This window comes from Melospiza melodia, chromosome 11, assembly GCF_035770615.1.
Source record: "Melospiza melodia melodia isolate bMelMel2 chromosome 11, bMelMel2.pri, whole genome shotgun sequence".
Taxonomy (NCBI): Eukaryota; Metazoa; Chordata; class Aves; order Passeriformes; family Passerellidae; genus Melospiza; species Melospiza melodia.
In genome coordinates this window covers 14,030,611-14,041,288 of record NC_086204.1, presented here as the reverse complement: position 1 = coordinate 14,041,288, position 10,678 = coordinate 14,030,611, and the positions used below count along the sequence as shown (strand labels likewise).

Below are 10,678 nucleotides of genomic sequence, written 5' to 3'. Positions count from 1 at the left end.
AGTGCCAACTGCAGGTCACCAGCTGATGATGAGGAGAAGGGGACTGCACAAACTGGAGTCAGTATGTCCTGCAATGGCAAGTCAGTTAATGAGATATTAACTTTGCAGTGGTTATAAGAGTTAATGCAGACCTCCCTGTTTTACATGGTTTTGACAGTGCCAGCTGATGCTGGCTGTACAAGAAAAAAGTGGGAGGTGGTTATCACTGCAATTATTTTGTGGCACCCTTGGATGGCTGCTGTGTTTGTGCCTAGGTGAACTGAAGTTAAGTTCACCTCGGGTGGATTTCTGTGTCCACAGTGCCTGAACACAGTGACAAAGCCCAGCCTTAGACAGGACAAGGTTTGCATCACTTGAGTGCTTCCTCCTGGCTGGTGTGCTCCTTTTGGCCAAGCAGACGGTGCAGCAGTTTGCAGAGGCTGTCCAGTGTGTCTGTGTTTTCTCTGTCATTACAGCTCCTGAGAGGAAAGTCCAGAAAGTGCCAAATCCAGCCAGGCTCTGCATGCCTAACAAGGATGCCATCCCCACCACAGAGCAGTGTAAGAACTCCCTCAGCAGAAGAGCTTGGAGAGAGCAAGGGAGCCAGTGGTAAGGTTAATTGTGAACCTGTCATGCTGTAGAAATCATCTCCTGCCTGAGATGATTGTTGTGTTGGCTGTGTAGCCAAACTGCAGCTGGAGGAAATGCCTGCCTGGCTGAGACAATGCAGCCACCTTCTGCAAAGCTACCAGAAAGTAACAGCAGAGCTTCACATTTCTACAGACTTACAACAAGGTTTTCTCAATTATTACCATAAACTCAATCCAACCAAAAAAATGGCAAAGTAACTTGTTTGGCATGTGGAAAAGCATCTCTGGGCTATCTCCTTTTCCCAGCATTTCCTCAGCTGGAGTAGGATTATTGCTGCCATTATTCCTAATAGTTTCTAATTGCACTGAGGACATGCTCCAAAAACCGCCGAAGTCAATAGAAAAATTTTCTGAGAGCCCAAATCACAAATTATGTGGTTTTCTCAATTCCAGATCATCCACTGTCTGGTGTTAGTGTGCCAGGATAGGTCCAAAACACTTGTTTTTCAAAACAGAAAAATTAGCTTCAGCATTAAACTTGTCACTGACTTCAAAAGGATTATCCCAGTCACCTATGGTTCTGGCAATCCTTGCTTACAGCACAGTTTTAACATATGTTAAATTTTATGCTGGTAGTTTGCATATCCTTATACTAAACAAATGTCTACATTTATGTACAGTGTGATGTAGCAGTGATTTACATCTCATATGACTGCCTGACACTGTTTCTCCTAGGAGTGGCTGTACCTCCCCAGCATGATGAGGAAAATGCTGTTTCAACCGAACAGGATATCTTAATTTCAGGTAGTCACAATGTTGTATCTTTAACATAATGTTGCCTGCACTTTGTGGCATGGCTTTCATTACTTTGATAATTCCTTTGGGTTTTAATTAGAAACATTCAGCTACATTTCCCTAAAACATGCAAATGCTGGGGCCCCCGCGAACAGTATTGTTAAGATGGTTTCTTAATCGATTTTTCTTTTCGGTTCACTCCCATTTTATGGTGGCAAACACTGGCATTTGTCACTTCTTCCAGTAACTGATGCTTTCTGCTTTAATAAATGCACATTTTAGATGCTATTCCCCTTCTCTGTTTGATAGGTGCATGGTGTCGGGAAGAGGAAGGTCGCAATGATGTTAAGTTTTCTGCTAAGCAAAGGATCAGAGCGTAAATGAAATCTCGAAAGCTGGGAAATGAGAATGTGCAAGTGTAAATAATGTATTAATTATTGACAGCTAGGAGACTGAAAAGTCCTGTTTAGTAGTGACATCTTCATTGTCACACTGCCTGACACTATCTCAGGTATTTTTTTTTTAATAACAGGTTTTCCCCCCAAGATAGTAAGTGTTTCAATTTACCAGTATAACTATTTATATTTTTCATTTTCTGTGGTTTTTCTTTATCTTACTGCAGTCTAGGTGCTTGGTGCAGGAGGGGATGGGGGAGAAACTAATCCTTGTTTTTTATTGTGGCAAGTGATATTATTATGGTACAAAATAGATTTTTTTTTTTGTAATAAAAGAACAAAATACTGAGGTGCAAAAGGAGATTCCACTTCATTGGTTATTTATGGAAGTTAAGATATAGTTTAAGGAAAGAATTATGATAGCTAAAGGCTCAGTTTTGCCAACAGGCCTTCCCAGCAATGACTACTGCTTAATATATGCCAGAAGCAGAATTGGTTTCACCATGGCTTTTTGAGTGAGACATTAGTTATATTAAGGAAAGGTGTTTCTGAGTTATAAGGCTTTTAATACTCTGTACTTTCCAGTCATTGCATAAAGTCTAAGAGTAGTAGCAAATTCCATAATATTTAAATTATTTTTGTCACAAATTAGAGCAGAAAAAATCCCCATGATCCCAGAAAGGTCTGTGTACATTAACTGTTCGCATAAGGCTGCTAGATGTAAATAGCTAGGAGCTATCAAATACTGAGATTTAAATTGAAAAGGAAAAAACCCACCACAAGTCACCGAACAAAAATAACAACAAAATAACAACAAATATCTCCTGATCCTTATTTGCCAGGTGATCAGTGAACTTCCCTCCCCTCAGCCCCCAGGCACAGGGCTCCATTGCCCTTTGGCAACTCTGTGCCATCTCCAGGCCTCTGCTGGTCCCTGGCTCCTGCTTTATCCCCCACTGGCTTTGCCCACAGTTAGATTTTGTTCCTTCTGTGGATGGAACACACACTGAATTGAGGAGGCTCCCAGGCTTGGGCAGGAGCTGAGGAAAGCCACGGATCCCCACCCTGGGGTGTCCCTGGGGCAGAAGGTGCTGCTGAGGGCTGGGGGTTAAAGAAAAAGAAGAGGCAACTCCTTCAGATGCTCTCCACACCATGATATTGTCTTTGCTTTCACCTTAATGAAGAGAGCTGGGAGGCAGCTTTCAATCAAATCCTCTTTCTCCTGAAAAATGCAGGTTCTGATCTGTGGAATTGTTTAGCAAATTTCTGCCAGCCCTAGTGAATTGATAGGGTTCATAAATCCTGTTATGTGGAGAACTGGAAAAAGCGGAAATATTTAATTTCACTGTTTTCAAAGCACTGTTTTGATTTATCACATTGAGAAGATCTTCCATTTTAAAAGTTTGATTTCTTTGTTTAACAAACATTAATATTTTTACATAAGTTAAGATTAATGAACCATTTCACCTGCAATAATTCCCCACTTTGCAGCTGACTCAAGCCCCGCTGGTTTGGCCACTGGTTCCCGGGGCAGGGAGGGCTGGGCTGGTGTGAGCTGGGGAGCTGCTCCTGCATCCCTGCCCCGCTCCCTGCTGGGGCTCCCTGCACAGACAGGGACCGGGTAGGGAGGGATGTTCCCAGCAGGGATGTTCCCAGCTCCCTGCACAGAGCAGGGCCCAGGCAGGGATGGGTGTTCCCAGCTGCACCACCCGCTCCAAGGGGATCTTTACAGGTGCTGGCAGCAGGGGGGAGAAGGCAGTTCGCTCTTTGAGTCTGTTGTTGTTTACAGAACATGTGTCTCAAACATTAAAAATGCCGTATGTGATGCTGAATATAGAGCCTTCTTCCTCTGCCCAAGAATAGAACTTTATCAAAATGAAATTTCCTGCTCATTTGAGCCCGTCTCCATAGCAACAGGACCGTACACCTGTGATGTACAGGCAGAAGCTGCTACAACCTCTGAACCAGGCAGAACGAGCCTGCTCCATCCTCCGTGGAAGGCAGGAGGACATCTCTGATGTAGCCATGGCACATTTTGCTATATGCTACCTATGCCTGGTCCCTATATACAATCACTTTATTCAGGATTACCCTACTTACATTTGGTAAATAAATACAAATGTGCTACTTACATGAAGTTGTACACTTGCAAAAATTCAATCTATTCTTGTCCTGAGGGAAGACTTTACCATGCAAACATTACACAAAATAAAAGCTTGTGCTCACATTTGTGAGAATTTCCTAATTCAAAAAATTCATAAAATGCCTTGCTCTTGCAAATCTGCCAACCTGTTAATAGTACATCATTAGAAGAAAAAGCAACTGCATGCTGAATTATTTAAATATTATTTTAATAGTAAACTGGAAATAATTATGCACCTTTGGCTATCCAATATTGCAAATTGCTGCTCACTCCATAACTTTTAGTGAAATTGAACTCACCAATAAGAAACAAATGGTTGCATTTTAAAGCAACCTGAAATTATTTCCCCAGGTCATTCATAAGGTAGATCATTACAGAGAAACGTTTTCTTATGCAAATAAAAAATAGCCTGCTAATGCAATGTAAATTATATTTTAAGCTTCCTACATTTATTAGCTTATTTAAGAAGAGGCAAACTTCAAAGAAGGATTTTATTTGGAATACATGCAGAGTGAAAATCTCTGTAATGATGGCTATTGCTCACAGATATACTGTATAACATATAGATGAATTGTCTGTTTCTGTCTCCTGACGTTTGTGTGTTCTTGTCTTTGCTTTCAGACCTGCCCTCTCTTCCCCTCTTAGCTCAGCATTTCCCATTACTGACTGCAGGGCAGGCTGCAAGCAAAAGGAGTGAAATTTGATAGATGGTACATGCATCTTGGCAAAGTTCATTGCATCAGGTTGCCTGAATTTTTAATACCACTCCTTGAGACAGTGGGCTTGACTTTTTTCCCCCAGTGTTATTATAACCCTCATTTCTATGCCAGTGAAAATGGGCTTCTGCTCTCAGAGCAAAATTTCTCATCCTTTTTCAGCAGATGGGTGGACAATGCTGTTTTTCTTTTGCAGGGCACAGAGAAGCCAGGGCATGGAGAAACCCCCTCATACAGGCTGCAGCCAGCACAGGGCTTTGGTACAGCTGGTGACTGGATGAAAAGGGAACTGATCTTTTATCCACACCTTAAGGACAGGAGGCAATGATCCCAAGTTTTTTGTGGTATTTGTAACAGCTATTTATTTTCTCTTTCCCAATTGCAGCTGTTTTCAGATTTTCTACTAGGAAATATCTGTCTTATATAAGCTGCTAATACTCTGCTCTAGGCAGAACATGGTGCTTGGAGCTTATGTAGGCTGATTTCAGGGAAACTAGCAGCATTATTGATTTTCATTGGGCTTATTAGGATCAGTGTAACATGCACTTTTGCTATACTAGATTGTATTTGACTTTCATCATGAAATCTCATTACACTAAAAAGAAATGGAAACAAGCTATGCAAATAAAAGATTTTGCAGGGTGCTCTAATGAAATTACTCTGTATCTGCAAAAACACACTTTGTATGTAGGTCATTCAAACCCTGAATGCTGCTGGTCAGACTGTTCTCATTTGCTTTTGAAAATTAGGAATAGATTCTCCAGCCTTAGCAGAATTATTTCAGATTTATGCTAACATAACTGAAGTTATAGCTTGATCCTTGAAGTAGTTGTGCTGTCTGAATTCTGATGTTGAGTCAGTGATTTACTAGGAAAGGCAACTTCAATTGTTTGTCTGCTTGCAGCTGGTATGATGATGCTACAGCATTATAAAGGTGTGAATCCACGTGGCTGTGGGCACACCCCAAGCCCCCAGCCAGGATGAGGAATGAGCAAGGAGCTTGTTTTCACCCGTCTGGCTCCTGTGGGACATCATCTCCTCGTGTTTCGCCTGTTGGCATTGGTGGAGGCAGCATGAGCTGGCAGCACAGCAGATCTCCTCAGTGCAGCATCAGAGGCACAAAGTCCTCCCTCCTGAAGCTCAGAGGAGATCCAGTTACCACCTCAGCTGCCCTCTTCCAAGGACAATTCACTGCCAAAGCTCACAAGTCCAAACCCAGGCTCTTCAGCAGTATTCCTGTAGCTGCAGACAGTGCTGAGGCTTTCTCACATTCTGCTGGCAGGAGAAGGTAAGGTTGTTTGTGTGGCTCCTGCCCTGGGAGTGCCTGGACTCTTCGGGAGAGCAAAAGCCCTCTGCTGTGGCTGTCCTGGTGCCCCTGCAGTGGTGGCTCAGGGCTGAGGATGGCAGCAATGCCTGGCCGTGTCTCCATGGGGACACACCTCCCCATGGTCACCTGCAGGGCTGAGCACGGGGAGGCGCTCTTTGGTTTTGGGTTTTGTCATCTCATTTTCTTGTCACTTGAAATTGGCAGTAGGACAAAACATTCCTCCAAGGTCTCTACTTACTCTGTAAGAATGGAGCAAGATTTTTGAGCTATCAGGAAAAAATATCCTCCTTTGGCACGTTTTGATGGTGCCTCTAAAAATAGCACATCTAATGGTCAGGAGGCTTTTATTTTCATAGATGTTCTGTATCTGGAGAAAGCAACATTGTTTTGAGAAAGAGAAAATGAATTCTGAAGAAGTCTGAGAAGCAACTCTTATGCTTCCTTTCCTAATAAATTCCTGTATTTCTGATCCTAGAGGATGAGCTACGTAAGGTACCAAAATTAGCAGAAGGTGAGCTATATAACGTACCCAAATTAGCAGAAGGTGAGCTATATAAGGTACCCAAATTAGCAGAAAGCACCCAGTTAAAAACCATAGGATAGATGCTGGGAAAAACAAATTCAAGATACAAAGCTGCAACTGCAGAGTTACTTGGGGAGTACAAATTTGGCATTATTGACAGTCTGTGATTTAATGATATTGCACAGTCAGCTCTTAGGCAGTACTGAGTCATTCCCTGTTGATGCCATGAAACTGTACTCTCTGCTTGGAATTGCCTCCTGTGTTGCAGGGTTTTATGGTGAAATTTTGGTATGGGCTTTTTTTCAGAATTTTTCAAACTCAGCAGCAAAATCCTAAAGGGGAAACTCGCCTAATATACATGTGACAGTCTTATTTATTTGCCTCAAACTGCTGAACACAGGTTTATGGAAAAAAGCTCTCCTGTGTTGCTGACAATTAGTATATTTTCACTTGCAAAATGGTGCTTCCTGCTAATGCTATGGTATAATAATCAAAAGCCCCTAATCCAGCTGATTAAAAAGTCCCTGTTGGGCTTTGCTGACCAAATGAATACAATTAGTAAGACATTTCAAGTAGGGAATTTCCTGCAAATACTGGTATTTTTAGACCTTAAATGAAATTATGATATGTAAAATTACATATCAAAAGAAGGGAGGTCTTATTCCTTGGTACATCTAACTGAGGCCCATTGTTGATGTGTGGCAGGAGAGATTTTATTCTATAAGTGCAGGTAAGCTTTTCACTCAGACCTCAGCTTTAGAATCAAATTAATTGTGTGATCAAAGCATTTCTTTTTTTAAATCCTCCCAAAGAAACCTAGGAAAAAACAAGTCCCTTAAGTAAGTTAGTTTATGTAGGCAATGGTAACAGGTGCTATGGGTTGTTGTTGAGATGTTGTTTGTTTAATATTAATCTAAAATAATTTAAATGGCATCTTAATAGCCTTATTTTATGTCTCTTATTTTGATTTTAAAAATCAGCGCATTCCCCTTAGTGCAGTTAATAGGGTCAGCCTGTGAGCCTGTGCTGGTTACCATGCCTTCAGTCATGTGGAATCCAAACAGCCATTATAATTTGTTTCTAAACAGATCAAGAGCTATTTACCATCTCAATGTTTTGTGCGCAGCTGGGTGTCTGGCAAACATCCAATATCCATTAACATTTAAAAATTAGTCCCATAATGCATCTTTTCCGTGGCTTGAGGAGTATACACACTGACACATGTTGGGAACCAATTATATTTGCACCACCATTAGTCTGGCTGCATTCAACTTCCCAGTAAATGAGGGCTAATTTAGTTTCCAGAATGGTGTATCTTAAATTCATGCAATGACCTTAGCAAAAGCAGAGTATCTGAAGATATAAAGAGGAAGGAAATGTTCAGAAAGAATAATGCTTCCTTTTTTTCTGCCTAAACCATAAGAGTAGATTATTATATGACTGTTTCCAGTATCCATGCCTGGCCTTAAAACCAGATTCCTTTAATTCAATACTGCTGAAATTCATAAGCAGACTTTGGTTGGGAAGAAATCGCACTAATATGGTAAACTAGCACACCCTCCTTGCTCAGATCAAACCTGCTAATGGACCTTTTTATAATAGCAATTTAGACCTGCCTGTAGCAGGTCTGACTCTTCAGGTCCCCAACTGATTTTAAGTGTTCTATTTTCCTACCAGCAGGAAAATAAGAAATACAGATTTCACAGTAAGTGCTGTCTACACTGCTTGTGAAATATATTCTAACAATGCCATGGAAGTGAAACGACCCTCACAACTGGCAGTTTGGCATAGAATTGTAATGAAAATGGAGAAGCACAAAAATATTTTGAGAAGTATATTTGCCAAACCTCTGCTGCCATGAGAAATTCCTTCAATAGTGTCAGAGGTGAAATGGGATGTCTGGCTTGGGGGCTGAGTGTGTAGCACCCTTCCTGCAGTGTCAGCTCAGCTCCCAGTGACAGATTCTAGACTAGAGCAGCACGAGGCTCCTCTGAGCTCACGCAGCCCGTGGCACGCTGCTAATAAAGCTAAATTGCTCCTACTAACACAACACCATTCAGCAGCCTTTTAGAATTAAGAGCTGGTTTGAAAAATAGTGTTTTTCCTCAACACTCATCGGAACCAGTTAGAAACTCAAGAAGGCAGGAATTTTCTAAATGGGAATTTTCTGAATTGCAGTACACAGCAATAGATGCAGTGAGCCTCCAGGTGAGGGGTCTGCTTCCTCCTCCAGCTGTGCACATCTGCAATAACTCTGTCCTCTTGGCACAGTTGTTTGCAAGGAGTTAGCTGTAGGATTCTGTCTGGAGTGAGGCTGCAGCTTTATAAACAGCTCTGAAGTTTAATGTATAGAAATAGTTATTTACGTATGTTTAAAATGCAGTATTTAATATACAAAACTTGTTCTTCTCTTACATCCATATAGTTCAGAGCTAGCCTTTGTCAAGTATTTCTTTATTGTATCAGCACCTTTTTCCTTTTACTTTTTGTGCAAGAAAGTACCTTTCAGTGAAAGGGCCTATTCTTGAAGCTGCCCTTTCGGAAAAGTTCACTGTACAGTCAGTATTTACAGATGCTGTTTATACTGTCTTCCTCTCAAAAGACTTGGCTTTTTATTTTATTGCTTTCAGTGAAACCCACGCTTGTAGTCCCTGACAATAATACATTTTCATGCATCATTGGCAATACAAGGCTTCATTTAGACTATTGATTTACATTCTTATTGTATTAGGACTTGTTAGTGTTTCCTACCTTCTTATTGTTTGGTGATTGACCTTTGCAGATTTATAGTACATAAGGAATTAGCCAGTAATAGGTTAAATTAATAAAGAAGATTCCTATCAAATTTGGGGGATTTATGAATCTATCATATGGTACAGTCCATTTCTTTATTTATATTCCACACAGCTGTAGCTATAAGCTGAATTCCAAGTGCAGTAAATCCTGCTGAAGACTCCTGAGTTACATGCAGGAAGGAGATGATGCGTGGTGTGTGTACAATTTGCTGGGTAAGTGTGCAGGGATGGGGACTGGCAGAAACGTTGAACTGTTTTCTCTTTCTGTCTTGACAGTCTCTTTTGTTTTACAGCTGTGGATTTAACAAACAAAAGTAGAGCTAGTTTTAATTTTTAATTAAAGTCAATAGCTTATGTTCATTCTGACATATCTGGTACAAAGAAGAATAAAAGAAAATACAGAGAGAAACTTGAAAGAGAAATGCATTTCTTCAGCTTAATTATTTAGTTTCCAACTAAGAAACAGCTCTGCAGACGTCGATTATCCTTCAGGGATATCTCAGAAGAAGTGAGCAATTAGCTTGATTTTCTGTTGAATATGTAGCTTGCGACTCAGTATGTGATCTATTAAAAAGATGATCATTCCTTTTAAACTGTGTCCTGATATACATGGAGCCTGTTGCTGAGGATAAAAGTTAGTGCAGTGATCCAGTCCCTCACCACTGAGACACAGCTTTTCTGTCTGGCTACACAACAGACAGGGGCAGTTCAGGTGTTCTCAGGACTCCAAGAGAAGGGTGAAAGAAGAGGGTAATGCTCTCCTGTTATAGGTGACCTGGGATACTGCTTAACATTTTTTACAGCCTAAAACAAGGGCAACATTTCTCTGGTGGGAAAAAAGTCTCTTTGCACCCATTTCTGTAGGAAAGCAGCGACTGCTCATCAGCCTGGAGTCATGGATGGGGCTGTGAATGAGATCAGCAGCATGGGAAATTCAGGCAATGGGAAGGGCTGTGGAGAGGGGAGCAGAGGCTGTGGCCCATCCTGCTGCCATCCAGCCGGCCCAGGGAGCTCTGGGCCTCACAGGATCAGCGCTGGGCCCCCACCCACACACAGCACCGTGGTCCTGGCACACACTGCAGCCGGCACACAGGTAAGAAGGAAGTGGGAACTGGAAGGGACATTTGAAAGAGTTGTATGATAAGCACATTTTCTGAATACTATCAGTGGAGCAAACTTGTCTGTGAGTGCATGAACCCTACTGCCATTCCCTGCTTCCAGATTGCTGCTGCAGGGTTGAGAATGCCCAGCCTGGGGAGCTGGGGGTTGTATGTCTGCTGGCACTTCTGCTGCACAGCTGGCTGGAACACATCAGCTCACAAAGTGCCCAGATTTCACACAGGTAAAGCAGAGTGCACATTTTTGCAGTTCATGTGTTCAGAGTTTTTTGGTTGCGTTTTTTTTTTTTGTTGGTT

The 10,678-nt window shown here is 41.7% G+C and overlaps 1 long non-coding RNA gene across 1 annotated transcript; it reads left to right on the top strand.

Moving 5' to 3' along the window:
- The first annotated feature begins 211 nt into the window (after window positions 1-211).
- LOC134422775 (uncharacterized) lies at window positions 212-10,342 on the top strand. Its single transcript, XR_010028933.1, has 6 exons — window positions 212-588; window positions 1,305-1,373; window positions 4,815-4,962; window positions 5,523-5,906; window positions 9,376-9,476; window positions 10,128-10,342. It is a non-coding gene; the product is annotated as an uncharacterized LOC134422775 (long non-coding RNA).
- Window positions 10,343-10,678: the final 336 nt, after the last annotated feature.